The sequence below is a fragment of the Pelophylax lessonae genome (assembly GCF_965119305.1).
Source record: "Pelophylax lessonae genome assembly, chromosome: 1".
Lineage (NCBI taxonomy): Eukaryota > Metazoa > Chordata > Amphibia > Anura > Ranidae > Pelophylax > Pelophylax lessonae.
The window spans coordinates 64,813,353-64,826,777 of NC_138768.1; the positions used below are offsets into that span (position 1 = coordinate 64,813,353).

At 43.9% G+C, this 13,425-nt stretch overlaps 1 protein-coding gene across 1 annotated transcript in view; it reads right to left on the minus strand.

Annotated features, from left to right (window-relative positions):
- LOC309561466 (phospholipid-transporting ATPase IC-like) overlaps positions 1-10,017 on the minus strand; it is a 160,088-nt gene extending 150,071 nt beyond the window's left edge. Inside the window, exon 1 of the mRNA XM_082265404.1 lies at positions 9,798-10,017. The gene's annotated coding sequence lies outside the window, so the exon portion shown is untranslated. The remainder of the gene's footprint in view (positions 1-9,797) is intronic.
- Positions 10,018-13,425: the final 3,408 nt, after the last annotated feature.

A 13,425-nucleotide genomic window follows, 5' to 3' on the forward strand; every position in this document is an offset into this window, starting at 1 on the left:
ACCACACTTAACCACTTCTGGACCGGAAGATTTTCCTCCTTAATGACCAGGCCCCATTTTGCGATTTGACACTGCGTTACTTTAACAGACAATTGCGCGGTCCTGCGACGCTGTACCCAAACTAAATTTACATCCTTTTTTTCCCATAAATAGAGCTTTCTTTTGGTGGTATTTGATCACCTGTGCCATTTTTATTTTTTGCGTTATAAACAAAAATAGCAACAATTTTTTGAAAAAAAAAAAAAAAACGTTTTTCACTTTCTGCTATGTAACATTCCCAAAAAAAAAATATTTTTTAAAATTTTAGGCCAATTTGTTTTCTGCCTCATATTTTTGGTAAAAATTGCAATAAAGCATATTTTGATTGGTTTGCGCAAAAGTTTGAAAGCGTGAAATTTTTGACACTTTTGGGGTGGACCAGTGACATTACTACAGTAATCAGTGCTAAAAATTTGCACTGTTACTGTAGTAATGACATTGGCAGGGAAGGGGTTAACATTGGTGATCAATGGGTTAAATATGACCCTAGGGGAGTGATTCTAACTGTGGGGGGGACATGGCTTCTGAGACGACCACAGAGACGTGATCCTATATAGCAGGATCACATGTGCTCTGCGATCATCCCAGGGAGAAGGACGGTCGGCTGTGTTTACAACAGCCAAACATCCTCTCTCAGCGGGGAACGATCGCAGGTGTTAGACGGCAATTGGAGCCGCCAGACACACGTGCCAGCTTCCCTGCTGACGATCGGGGGCAGGAGCGCGCCGCTGGCGGCGCGCACTCGCCCCCTAGCTCCTCTTAAGGCGGGCGACGTAAGTCTACGTCATTTCGCCTGCTTGAGCGTAAAAAGGCGGCGGGTGGTCGGGAACTGGGTAATAAACACCGCTAAATCTCTCATACCTAAATACTGGTTAGCTATGGAAAGCCCAGCAGTAAGAGACCAGGTATTAAAAAAGGTAGAAAAGATCTATAAGGGTTGGGTAGAATTTAAGACCACAGATACAGCAAATTAAATTAATTTAAAAAGGAGACTGAAGAACGATGGAGGGAAGGAGTGGGTTCTAGATGGGGGGGGGGGGGTGGGTTGTAATTTTTAAAATAATTTTTTGAATTGTTATGCATTATGAAAAATAAAAAATTTTTTTTGTTTATATAAAAAGTATTCTGTGGTATCTGGCACCAAGCTATCAGTAGAAGATCCGGTAAAACCTGTAAGTTGCAAGGTGGCGTCACCATGGATCAAACGTGTTTTCAGCACATCCCACAGATGCTCAATTGAACTGAGATCTGCAGAATTGAGGCCAAGTCAACGCCTCAAACTCAATTTCCTCAATCCATTCTTGAACCATTTTTGCAGTGTGGCAGGGCCCATTATTATGCTAAAAAAAGGGCCATTGCCATCAGGGAATACAGTTTCCATGAAGAAGTGTACTTGGACAGCAACAATGTTTAGGTAGGTGGAACGTGTCAAAGTAACATCAACATGAATGGCAGGACCCAAGGTTTCCTAGCAGAACATCGCTGAAAGCATCACACTGCTTCGGCCACCTTGCCTACTTCCCATACGGCATCCCGGTGCCATCTCTTCCCCAGGTAAGTGACACATGCACACGTGTCCACATGATGTAAATCAGAGCAGGGCACCTTCTTCCATTGCTCTGTGGCCCAGTTCTGATGCTCACATGCTTGTAGGCAGACTTGTATAAAGTACTCGAAATTTCTACTTGAGTAAAAGTACAAGTGCTCGATCAAAAAGTGACTTAAGTAGAAGTGGAAGTGCTCGCAGAAAAAGTTACTTAAGTAGAAGTACTAAAGTATTCAACATTTTTTTTACTTAAGTATTGCAAGTAGTTTTTTCAAAAAATTTGCTACTTAAGTACTAAAAGTAAAAAGTACCAGTAGTTTTGAAAAAAAAATTCTACTCAAGTACTGAAAGTAAAAGTACAAGTACTGTGTTATGTAGTTATTAAAGAAAGAAGTCAAATGTTTGAACATCATATTGTTTTTTATTATTTCAAATGATTAACCTGTGTTTGTTAGTAGTTTCTTGATGCACTTTAAGCGCTGTAGCACCATTTATTTGTTTGTTTCATATTTTCTTTTTATTAGAAAGATTTGGTATAGCAGCTTTTATTATACACAGCCTTTTTTTCGTATGCGCTGATTTACAAATGACATTATACACATTTTTTTGAGCTTTATGCAACCTGCCATCTACTGTTCTGGCAGTGGTAATTTTTTTAAAAGTAACGAGTAACTAAGCAGCACAAAAAAAAAATACTTGAGTAGAAGTATCGAAATCATCGAAAAAATGTAGTGAAGTAAAAGTAGAAGTAGGAGAAAAAAATTCTACTCTAGGAAAGTACAGATACCGCATTTCGGTACTTAAGTACAGTACTTAAGTAGTTCTACTTCGTTACTATACATCTCTGCTTGTAGGCAGTTTTGCCTTCGGACACGGGTCAGCATGGACACCCTGACCGGTCTGCGGCTACACAGCCCCATACACAACAAACTGCAAGAACCAATTTGTCTGCTTTTGATGTCAAGCTTCAGGGAAACATTTTTACTAGCTGCCTAAAATATCCCAACGATTTTCAGATGCCATTGTAATGAGATAATCAATGTGATTCACTGTATCTGTCAGCGATCTTGTTATGGCTGATCAGTGTATATCTGCTGTATATCCAAAAAACAGGGGAGATTCCAAGGAAGTGGAATCACATACATACAAGCAAATAGATCACTGGCTAATCATTTAAAATGACTAATAAATCATTTGCATCCTGACCTATACTGCAGATTCAGGATAGGACAAGATGGGGTAAGAGCTCACTGGTAATTTTAAACACATTGAAGTCGGAAGTTAACCTTAACGCCACACTGGCAATTCAACAAAGAATCCAGAACACCTCCCCATTATAGTATGTAAATGAGAGGGGGCAGTGTTCTGTAGTCCAGCAGGGAGAATCTTGCAGGGCTGATTCCTTTTGAGAAAATATCAGCACACCTCCTGTGCCTTGAGCCTCACCACTGTGTACATCCTAAGGCACTTCTGTCTCCGATTGCTAGTTTGAGTAGTTTTGGAGTGAAATTTGGTTAGGTCTCAACTGTGCTGCTCATGATTCTCCTTGCTGGAGAGGAAGCTGTACCTGAGGACCTGCAATGCAAGGATCTCCCTGCTTTATCCATTCTATGGATCTGTGCCTTTACCAGCTCTCCTGGTATTTCTTAAACATTCCTCCTCCACCATCAGATCACAAGGTATTAGGGGCAGCTCTAACCTGAGAGTCTATTCCTCTACCAAGATGGCTGCCTCCACACAATTACACAGTACAGACAGGGCCGGTGCTTCCACTAGGCAAACTAGGCAGCCGCCTAGAGCGCATTGCCACCTAGGGGCGCAGCCACAAGTCGGCACTCTCCTTTATTAATGATCCCTGTGAGCTGAGGGGAGGGGCAGCAGTGGGGGAGGAAGAAGGGACAGAGGAAGATGCTAGGTGTCTGGGGCAGTGGTGGAACTACCAAGCCTTGGCTTTCCACCAATGTTGGGATGGCCCCCAAGAGGCAGGAAGGGAGCCCACTGGAGTGCTGCCTGCATGATGATCCTCTTCGGCTGGAGCTGTGGTGAGTACTGTGGTCCAGGAGAGGAGTATCCTAGGAAAAGGAATCACAGTGAAGGAGGACAGAGCGCGGGCCACTCTCTTCATACCGCTCAGTGAGCGTCCCCAGAACAGGGGATCGGGGCCCCTGGGTGTGACATGGAGGATCCCTGGTGTGAAAGGGAATCGGGTCACCAGGTGTGTCATGGTGAATCGGAGTCACCAGGTGTGACATGGGGGATAGGGGGTCATCGGGTGTAACATCAGGGTCCTTGGGTGTGACATAGAATGACATCAGGGTCCCCAGGTGTGACATGGAGGAATATGGGGGTCACTGGGTACGACAGCATAACATGGAGGAACCATCAGATCAGGGTCACTGGGTATGACATAGAGAAGTTTTTAACCCTTACCCTCTTTATTTTTTTTGGGGGGGGCGCAAGTGGCTGGTCTTGCCTAGGGCGTAAAATAGTCTAGCACCGGCCCCGAGTACAGAACAAGACATATCATGTCAGTTATGGGAAAAGATCAGTTGCAGGAAGCCTACAGGTAAAACTGGTGACTAGTCCATCCTCTACTGCAGTGGTCCTCAACTCCAGTCCTCGGGGCCCACTAACAGGCCAGGTTTGCAAGATAACTAAATGACATCCCAGGTGATCTCATTTGCTGCTCAGTGATTGCAGTATTCTAGTCTGCATCTCCCCAAGGTAATACTTACAATCTGGCCTGTTAGTGGACCCCGAGGACCGGAGTTGAGGACCACTGCTCTACTGGTCTTTATAGAGCACAGCTTCCACTGTTTAGATCCTCTTCATTCCCAATTCACACTGAATGCGGCGTTGAAATTGGACTACTTCAGCGTGATTTCAAAGCCGTCAGTCAGTGCGATTTCATATGCGGCTTGCCAACATCAATTAACCAATTCATTTCATGCACAGATGTCAATGCAAGTCGCACATGAAATCGCCAAAAATAGTGCAAGAACCTTTTTTCAAACTGGTGCAAGTCAGAGGCGCACCAATTTTTATTGTTCCTTAGGCACAAATAGGGTGCGACTTATCATGCGAATTTGAAGGGGTCAAATCGCACCAGTGTGAATGGCGGCTTAAGGGTTTATCCATACAGGCCTTACACAGGCATTTTATGTACCTGGTGTAATTTCCAGGCACGTACAGCCTGCCAAACAAATGAATGGCTGTGTGGGGCTGCGCTTTTGTAAATGTCTGTGCTTCTTAGCATCAGAATTTACCCATACTTGTGCGTCTGGTGCAAAAACTTTTGCATTCTGAAAATACATCGGATGCGGAGTCATTACACAAATCTCTGCCCAATCATTACATATACACAATGTTTACAAATGTGTCAGACCATATTGAAACAATGTTTCCAGGTGCAGGAAAGACACATGTGTATGGAATTAGATTGTTCAATCATCTAGGGAAGAGACACAAACGTGCATAATTAATAAAAGACTAAATCTATTTTTAGATATCATTAGAAAAGAAAAAGCATGGAACTAGGGTTAGAATTGCATTGATTTTTAAACACAACTAACTTTGTACATTTTACTGGGTGTCAGCCTCTTGGGCAGTACCTGGGGCCGTTCAGGTGACCTGTTTTTACACATGCATCCAGAATTATATATATATATATATATATATACACACACACACACATACATATATATATACACATACATACACACACACACACACAAGATCAGTCTGCTGCTGCTCCTTCACTGTCCAATCACTGACTGGGCATTGAAAATTTCAGAACTGGATGGACAAATACAAATCCCTTGGCAGGTAAAACAGTTTTTCTATATCAGTGTTTTTCAATCTTTTTACAGTCAAGGCACCCTTTAAAATTATGGGCAGTCTAAAGGCACCCCATTCTGATAGTTTTACATACTAGAATACATCCATACACACAATGTTAGAGGCAATTCATTCTTCCAAATCCAATACACTTTTGGTACTGACTAGTATTCCAATGTTTCTCTTCTCCCTCAGTTTTTCTCCATCCAGCAGAGGGTCATTGGATGCCAGCAGCTAGAAGGTTGTAATGGTGCACCATGAAAACCTCTGGCTTTGTGTAATTAAAAGGCAGGCTTCATCCACCTGCTTGCTGGCTTGTATACAATTTTGGGGCAATTTTTAGGCATTTTGTGAAGGCACCCCTGAAGAAACCTCAAGTCGCCCTGGTTGAAAAACGTTGCTCTACATGCACTTCATTTGCGTGTTTTGCCAGTTTCCTAGAGTTCAGTTTAAAGTAAAATAGCTGAACTAGATCAGCAACACTGAGTGGTCTGTCTGCAAACACACAGCCACAGGTCGGGTTCGCATCTGCGCATTTCTGAACATGTGACAAAACCGCACAGGAAATGGGCGCTTTGCCGCACATTTTGGGAACGTGCTGCAAATGCATGATCACACTTGCGCACCATTGTTAATGGCACCTTAAGCAAGGGTAGCAGATGTGTGGCACCAAAATGCTCGGTAAAAGAAAGTGCCTTGCTCCGCACCTAAAAAAAAGTTTGCGCTTCTTTGGGTGATTATTGTGAATGGGCTGCTCTACACACAACAAGTGGAAACACACCAAAAACGCATGCAGGAATGAGAGTTCCTGCTATGCTTAAATGTGAATGGGGCCCAAGTAATCTCTTTGCTGCAAATTCAAATGACCTTTCTTTGGTAAAATCAACAATACTGTTAAGTCGCTACAAAAATGATGTCTTGACCCCGTTCACACTGGGGCGACCTGGTCGCCTGACAGGTCGCCTGCCATAGAGAAGCTGTGGACCCGTTCTAATAGGAGTGACACAAGTCGCTCCGACTTAGAAAAAGGGTCCGGAGCTTCTTTGGGGCGACCTGGAGCGACCTGCATTGACTTCAATGTTATTAAGTCCGTGCCGGCCGCTCCGAGGTCGCGGTGTGAGCTGCGCACCGCGACCTGTGAGGTCGCCCCGGCAAGTCGGATCGCTCATATGTGAACCGGCTCTTATATCCACCAATAGTCCAAGTCAGAAGAGAAATACCTCTCTGATTATGATAGATCAGTACACAGTGGGTAGATCAGCAAAACTCAAGCTGGATCAGAAACCAATCACACAGTATTTTGGCTGCACACCAAACACCACATATTTCACCAAAGTTCAAGTCAGCTTTACTGTAGTAGCTGTCATATAGGGGGTACACTGGTACAGAACCATGCAAAGGTCCCATTTACTAGGGAATAGTGACACTGACAGCTCCAAGACAGAGTGAGTGGTTGAAGTCCAAGACAAATCAATAGACATCCTTGCCTCAGCCTGCTCAAAACACCACACACAACCAAACTTTAGCCAGGTCAGAACCATAGCCTGCCTCTGCCATGCCAAAACATACCATAGCCTGCCTCTGCCATGCCAAAACTTACCCAAGCCTCCACTAGATCACCAGATCAGAACCTCCCAAAGCATGACCAGATCAGAACCCTTGCATTCTTCCACCAGCTCAGAAAGTCCTCAAACCTTAGCCAGCTGAAAAAGAAAACAAAAAAACAAAACAAAAAACAAAGACACAACAAAAACACCGAACTTCAGCCAGGTCAGAACCTTATGCTGGCCGTACACGTACAGAATTTCGGCCGTTTGCAGACTGAACGATTTTTCGGCGGTCGAAAGCGAATTGATCACTAACCAATAGAATAAACTCGTTTCAAGAATCGTTTTGATGAGCAGAATGATCGTTCGATAACAATATGTGCAGTACGATTCAGTATACAGTAAAACCTTGGACTGCGAGCATAATTCGTTCCAGAACCATGCTTGTAATCCAAAGCACTCTTATATCAAAGCAAAATTTCCCATAAGAAATAATGGAAACTCAGATGATTCGTTCCACAACCATTTATTCATAAGTCCTTCAGTTTATAGTCCATGTAAAAAGATTATAGCATTACGATAGGTTGCATAAAATGTCCATCCACAAATAGCCACTTCCATAAGGGGATTAGAAGCAAAATCCAGCAGGAGCTACAGAGTATCAAAGAGAAGAGAGGCGCCTCTAAGTGTAGCAATATGGTTCCATTTAATGAAGGTACAACATTTAGCAACTCACATGGTTAATGAATAAAACAGGCACATCTAAGTATGCAGGCATCCGGGGTAAAGCTGTCCACATAGACTATCTTCTGCACCGCCGGCTGCCAGTCTGTAATCCTGACCGGGAAGACCACCCTGCAGTAAAGCGATCTGAAAGCGAGGGGCAGCATGGAAGGGATGACGTAGATGTCGGTGCGGAAGATGGTCTATGTGGACAGCTTTACCCCGGATGCCTGCATCCTTAGATGTGCCTGTTCCAATCATCAACCATGTGAGTTGCTAAATGTTGAACCTTCATTAAATTTAACCATATTGCTACACTTAGAGGCTCCTCTCTTCTCTTTTATACTTAGCTGTGACTTGAGGCTACTTGTATATCAAGACATCGCTTGTATATCAAGTCAAAATGTATTTGAAAATTTTGCTTGTCTTGCAAAGCGCTCTTAAACCAAGTTACTCTCAAACCAAGGTTTTTTTTTTTTAAATCAGGCAAAAACTTTATTAAAGATGTCAAACAAAACATCAACACACAAAAAAAAAAAAAAGAACAGAAATACAGAGTCCAGAATACGTACAGTACTCAAGTGCATGAAAAAACTTGCAGTAATAGCATACATATTTACCAACTTAGATCCCCATATGTGACAGGAAAACATACCATAGTCCGACCCAACTGCCCCGCACCCCCACCAGATACAGCAACCTCAAGCAGAGCTGACAGTGATCTTTTGTGTAACAATGGTCCCCGGGCCTCACCTCACCCCCGCCAAAAGATTGTTCAGAACCAACTCCACCGGGGCAAGCCCCGGTACAGCCAGCCACGGAGCCCACAGGCGGTCAAATTTACCCACGCTGCCCCTATGTTGATATATATACTTCTCTAATCTAAGTGTGTCACCCATAGCCGCAACCCATTCCTTAACCAGTGGGGCCCTTGGTGAAATCCATCGCCTCAGAATCAATTTCCTTGCCTGAAACAGAGCTCGCCCGATGGCCTGCAGGGCCAGCTCCGGGGCCTGAACTCCCCCAAGAACCCCCAACCAAACCAAGGTTTTACTGTATTATTTTCGTTTCGATTTTACCATAGACGTATACACTTTAGTTGAAGCGATAAGAATTTTCGCTATGGATCCATCGACATTAGCCTGGAGCAGGATCGAAATCGTCGGTAAACTTGTGTTCACTAACGGCCCGATAATCTAACGATCTTTCCTAAATCGACCATTTTCGGCCAAAATTCTGTGCGTGTATGGCCACCATTAGCTTGCCTCAACCATGCCAGAACATACCCAAGCTTTCACCATATCAGAACGTCCCCAACCTCCCAAACCTTGACCAGATCAGAACCCTTGCATTCTTCCACCAGCTCAGAAAGTCCTCAAACCTTAGCCAGCTGAAAAAACAAAAAAAAAAACAAAAAAAAAAAAAAACAAAAAAAAAAAACCAACAAATAAAAAAAAAAAAAAACCAAAACAAACAAACACACAACAAAAACACCGAACTTCAGCCAGGTCAGCCTTAGTTTGCCTCAACCATGCCAGAACATACCCAAGCTTTCACCATATCAGAACATCGCCAACCTCCCAAACCTTGACCAGATCAGAACCCTTTCATCCCCCCCACCAGCTCAGAACCATAGCATGCCTCTGCCATGCCTAAACATACCCTAGCCTGCCTCTGCCATGCCAAAACATACCCAAGCCTCCACTAGATCACCAGATCAGAACCTCCCAAACCATGACCAGATCAGAACCATTTCATCCCCCCCACCAGCTCAGACAGTCCTCAAAACCTTAGCCAGCTCAGAACTCTTGCAAACTTAAATCAGATCAGAACCTTTGCCTGTTTCAGCCATATCAGAATATACTCATGCCACTTCCAGATCAGAACCATGTCCTCCAGTCTCCCCCAGACCAGGACTTCGCTTCTACCAGCTCAGAAAATACCCCATCCCGATCCTGAGCTCCCATCCCGATCCTGAGCTGCCATCCCGATCCTGAGCTCCCATCCCGATCCTGAGCTCCCATCCCAGGCTCTCCCCAGCCCCTCTCCCGGAGGGTTCTCTCCATCAGGTGGACACATAGGTCGGTACCCCCCATCCTCCTTACCTGGCTGTGCCCCGCTCCCCTCCAGCCGATCTCTTCCTCTTCTGATCCAGTCGTCAATCCCAGCTGGGCTCTGTCAGTCCATGCTCACAATGGCTCCCTCCCTCCCCGCCGCAGTGTCACACCCGACCAACCCGTCTGACAACTTTTCTCTGTCTCTCCGCCGCCGGCCCGGAGACGTCTCACCTGGAGAGGGGGCTGGCTGCGGTAAGCAGGGGGGGTCACGTGACCTCAGGTAAGGGCAGGGACTGACAGGGGGCTTTAGTGATGGTAATTACCTTCTTCCTCCTCCTCCCCCTGCTCCTGCTCAGCCTCCCCTCCTCCTCCTGGTATTTGAATGCGCTCAGGTTACTCAGTCAAATAAAAGGAATTGTAAGCAAATGTCGGCTGCCTGTGAATCAATAGGATCTACACGCCAGGTGTGGGAATGTGGGGCCCTTAGGTGTGCTGGACGGGGCCCCTTGTCACCTGCCTGGCTCAGATTTGCAGGGCTCTGATAATGAATATAAAGTGACCAGCCACTGACCAATGAGAGTAGGACAACAGCAAGGTGACCCAAAAAATTGGGAGCCCATTTACATTCTTGCGGTGCGTAAATGTGCGTTCTGTCCTGTTCAGCTGCTTAGCAGATTAAGGCCCCCAAAAAATAGGACACGCTACCATATTTTTTACCCAACTCACTATGTTACGTTGTGGCATCCATGTGCGTTGCCTTAAGCCCCGTACACACGCATCGATAATTGGCCGTGAATTTTCGGCCAACGTCCGATCGGCCGATTTTCGGCTTGTTAGTATGATGCTTCCGACAACCGACTCCGACTTTTCGGCCGAAAAAAATCTGGTGTGCAGGCTATAAAATTTTTTTTGGCCGTCAACACAACGGCCGATTTTCCCGTCAGTCAGTACAGATTTCGGCAGACAAAAATCTGATGAGCAAGACTGGGCATGCTCAGAGAAGAAAAAACACACGGAAAGTAAACCAGCACATGACATCACTTCAGAAGTAGATTTTTGTTGGCCGAGAAAATTAGTGTGCAGTCTAGGCACATTCCAACCAACAAAACACCACTCTGGACAAAAGTCGGACGATCGGTTGGCCGATAATCTTTGCGTGCGTACGAGGCATAAGTTCAATCAAAATAAACGATGCACATTGCGGTAACCTATGCATTGATGCAACAGGAAATGTAAATTGGCCACTGTATACAGGTGCATCTTAAAAAAATGTGAATATCATCAAAAAGTTAATTTATTTCAGTAATTCAGTTCAAATAGTAAAATTCATATACTATATAGATTCATTACACACAGAGAAATATATTGCAAGCATTTCTTTGATTTTTTTTTGATGATTATGGTTTACAGCTAGTGAAAACCCAGAATTCAGTATCTCAGAAAAATAGAATATTACATATGACCAATAAAAAAAAAGGATTTTTATTACAGAAATGCTGGCTTACTGAAAAGTATGTCCATGTACAGTATAGTATGCATTCAATACAAGTCGGGGCTCCTTTTGCATGAATTACTGCATCAATGCGGCGTGGCATGGAGGCGATCAGCCTGCGGCACTGCTGAGGTGTTATGGAAGCCCAGGCAGCTTTCAGGTAGAAAGCTGCAGGAAGTGTCAACGGACTACAAGAGATCTTCTGCGATGGCAGACAGGACTTGTAGTTCACAGATCCCCGTGAATGAATGACATGGCTGTGTAGGTGGAGCCTCACACAGTCACAGCAGTTTAAATTGTGACATTGGGAGCGGGGGAAAGTTTTCACCGAAACAGGTGTCCCTTGTTGGAAGACTTCCTTGCACCTCTTGTTCTGGTGACAACTACAATGTCATTGACTAAATATGGTCATTTGACCATATTGTGTCATTGATGTCACCAACAACCACACTCCTTTGTTAGTGGTTGCTGTCTGGGGGGGCCTGCTGTCATGTGACAGTTTCCCTCAAATTCATTTGGGCCAAACCTTAGCTTATCCTTATTTCCTATCCTATCCAAAACTAAAATAAAAAAAAAATGTAATTATCCATACACTAAGGAGATATGACATTGACTTGATACTCCCTGACTACAGATACAATAAATTGTTTGTGGTTAAACGAGTGGCCCCAGACACACAGAGATTTACACAACACACATCAGTGTGCAGACTACTGATCTTTACTGACAATACTCATAACTTGTAGATATATGGGCACCTACAAACAAAAGATCATTTACTTATACAACTGATTTTGGGCAGATAGTTTTATATGCATAGTACAGATAGTTTCTGCAGGTATTTACAGGCAATACTAATCCATTCACATAGCCCCAAATGAGCTTGCAATTTACTAATAATTACCATAGCCATGTAGATGCCAACCAACCATAGGACCAATTTGGGTGGAAGACAACCTATTGGTGGGCTTCTAGACTAGGGAAGAACAGACACAAAAAATCAGAAAAAAGCCACAGATCTTTTTTTAAATTATTGTAGGTTGGAATACATCCCAGCACCAAACACATAAAAGGACCTACTCATGGATAGGTAGATGTCTTCTCCAATTTGATGCTGTTTTTTGCTCAACCTGCATGATGTACTAAAGTAGAACACCATGAAGATCATTTACAGTCAGGTTCATAAATATTGGGACATCGACACATTTCTAATCTTTTTGGCTCTATAGACCACCACAGTGGATTTGAAATGCAGACTTTCAGCTTTAATTTGAGGGTATTTACATCCAAATCAGGTGAATGGTGTAGGAATTACAACAGTTTGTATATGTGCCTCACACTTTTTAAGGGACCAAAAGTAATGGGACAGATTAACAATCATAAATCAAACTTTCACTTTTTAATACTTGGTTGCAAATCATTTGCAGTCAATTAAAGCCTGAAGTCTGGAACGCATAGACATCACCAGACGCTGGGTTTCATCCCTGGTGATGCTCTGCCAGGCCTCTACTGCAACTGTCTTCAGTTCCTGCTTGTTCTTGGGGCATTTTCCCTTCAGTTTTGTCTTCAGCAAGTGAAATGCATGCTTAATCGGATTCAGGTCAGGTTATTGACTTGGCCATTGCATAACATTCCACTTCTTTCCCTTAAAAAACTCTTTGGTTGCTTTCGCAGTATGCTTCAGGTATTGTCCATTTGCACTGTGAAGCGCCGTCCAATGCGTTCTGAAGCATTGGGCTGAATATGAGCAGATAATATTGCCTGAAACACTTCAGAATTCATCCTGCTGCTTTTGTCAGCAGTCACATCATCAATAAATACAAGAGAACCAGTTCCATTGGCAGCCATACATGCCCACGCCATGACACTACCGCCACCATGCTTCACTGATGAGGTGGTATGCTTTGGATCATGAGCAGTTCCTTTCCTTCTCCATACTCTTCTCTTCCCATCACTCTTGTACAAGTTGATCTTGGACTCATCTATCCTTAGGATGTTGTTCCAGAACTGTGAAGGCTTTTTTAGATGTTGTTTGGCAAACTCTAATCTGGCCTTCCTGTTTTTGAGGCTTACCAATGGTTTACATCTTGTGGTGAGCCCTCTGTATTCCATTATAGAGCAAAAAAGATTAGAATTGTGTCAATGTCCCAATATTTATGGACCTGACTGTAGTTATACCTTATT